We start from the raw sequence: 2,305 nt of genomic DNA, 5'->3' as shown, positions 1-2,305 counted from the left end.
GGGCCCCAGGTAAAATTAGTGAGAACGAATTGGATGTTTTGAATCTTGCGGGTAAGAGCAAGTCGAGATGCTCCCCGGACTGTTTCTTAGAAACTTTGATTTTGAAAATCTGACGGGTAAGAGCAAGTTGAGATGCTCCCCGAACTGTTTTTGGACAAAAATGGAATTTTTGAATCTTGCGGGTAAGAGCAAGTCGAGATGCTCCCCGGACTGTTTTTTAGAAACTTTGATTTTGAAAATCTGACGGGTAAGAGCAAGTTGAGATGCTCCCCGGACTGTTTTTGGACAAAAATGGAATTTTTGAATCTTGCGGGTAAGAGCAAGTTGAGATGCTCCCCGGATGTTTTAGAACTTTGGTTTTGAAAATCTGACGGGTAAGAGCAAGTTGAGATGCTCCCCGGACTGTTTTTTGGAAAAATGTTGTATTTTTGAATTAACGGGTAAGAGCAAGTTGAGATGCTCCCCGGACTGTTTTTAGAAACTTTGATTTTGAAAATATGCGACGAGTAAGAGCAAGTTGAGATGATCCCCGAACTGTTTTTGGAAAAATGTGGATTTTTTAATCTAACGGGTAAGAGCACGTTCAGATGCTCCCCGGACTACGTTAGAAACTTTGATTTTAAAAAATCTGACAAGTAAGAGCAAGTTGAGACGCTCGCCGGACTGTTCGAAACGCTTTGATTGTGGAAATCCGGCAGAGAAGAACAAGTCCCCGGACGGTTGGGAAAACAATGATTTTGAAAATCCAGCGGGTAAGAGCAAGTTTAGATGCTCCCCGGACATAAAACTATGTTTATCGGATTTGGGAGAGCATTGGTAGATGCCACCCTCCAAGAAGTAGACGGAGTCCTTCTGTCTTTTGTCCCAATATAGAGTGGTCACCTCTGTGTGAATCGCGGAAGCAACCCCTGTGTGGGCCCATGTTTCCTGCGATAAAATGAATATTCCCTTCACACGTGTATGTCAGCCAACACAGGCGGCACAATGTTTGCAACTTGTGTAGAACAATCCCAGGTTTCAGCAAACAAACTTGAAACATTATGTTGGCTCGCGGGAACCTCACATCTTCTGATCCGATTTTCACTAAAAAAATTTTGCTATACCCCAAATTTTGTTTTTCCTCACCTCTCGTTTAACTTGTGCCGACTTCTGAGTACGGTTGAATGGGGGTGCAGTATCTTTTGGCGTTTTTTCGTTATCTGTTAACGAAAAAAGACAAAAAGGAGACACAAATTTCTTTCATAAAAGCCCTTTCAGCAGCTTTCTGTCCCTGATCTGGTGCCACACATGGTGGTCGGAAATGGTTCCCACCAACCAAATTAATTAGGGCCAGAACAGCGAGCCTTTCACCGCTGGCGTCAGTCGAGTTGACTCAGCAACTTCGTAACGACCTTTCACAGCGGGTGCGTTGGTCGCACCAGTCCCCGAGCGGTCGTTCTTCAACTCAGGTTGACACTTGAATAGATCACAGCTACCCTCAGTCGAAAACCGGCCTGAGAAGTACTAGTATGCAACTGAAGAAAGTATGCCACGAGGGATCCTACGGGATCAAGTGGCCAGGAGACCCGAGAAGGAGAGCCAGGGGGACAGGCTGTGAACGCAGCGCAATAACAGCAGGGATTTCAAGCCGGTGTTCTGAAGAGGAGTGAAGGACGAGAGATAAGAAAAACCAAGGGGCACAATGACACTTAATGTACGATTTTGACTAGCGAGAGGTGAGGAAAACCAAGGGATACGATGATACATTACTGGATGTATTTGACGGAAACGATTAAAACAGGAGATTTCTGAAGGTTGATATGGACTGCATTTATTTGGTGTACGCAGGTTACATGGGAAGACGGTGCTAAGGGGGGATTCTCTATGCACGAGGGTAAAGTAAGCGATGGTGAGAAATGGAGTGGCAGAGTAAAGGAAAGGGTGAGTATTGGAGGAGAAAAATGTGAGTATTGGGTGTTAGAGCAGGGAAGGACTTGAGGAGAGGATACGAGAAATGTGGGGGCAGGTAAAAGAGGAAAGAAGGCCCCAGTACAACTCTCATATCTTATCCCGAGCAGAGAGCAAAGTGACGAGGGATTTGGTACTATCCCGAGTTGCTTTGCGCGCAGGGAGGGTAAGATAGCACGCACCCCCCATCTGGTGTCACTCTGTGGTCGCGGGTAGGATAAAGGGGACCGAACCATTGCGCATCCCGGGGAATCGGTAGGGGAGACGCATGTCAAGTTTAAAAAAAAAAAATCCCCGCGCAACGACCCAGTCATTTTGCCTCTGTTTGGGCGCTAATGGCCTTTCGCGGCCCCAGTAC

At 46.2% G+C, this 2,305-nt stretch overlaps 1 protein-coding gene across 1 annotated transcript in view; it reads right to left on the bottom strand.

Annotated features, from left to right (window-relative positions):
- The window catches only part of LOC109480394, a 12,650-nt gene that overhangs the window by 9,963 nt on the left and 382 nt on the right, over positions 1–2,305 (bottom strand). The window lies entirely within an intron of this gene.

The sequence above is a fragment of the Branchiostoma belcheri genome, unplaced genomic scaffold, assembly GCF_001625305.1.
Source record: "Branchiostoma belcheri isolate BF01 breed outbred unplaced genomic scaffold, Haploidv18h27 scaffold50, whole genome shotgun sequence".
In the NCBI taxonomy this organism is placed as follows: Eukaryota; Metazoa; Chordata; class Leptocardii; order Amphioxiformes; family Branchiostomatidae; genus Branchiostoma; species Branchiostoma belcheri.
The sequence above is the reverse complement of the archived record's forward strand: the minus strand, read 5'-3'. Positions and strand labels throughout refer to the sequence as shown.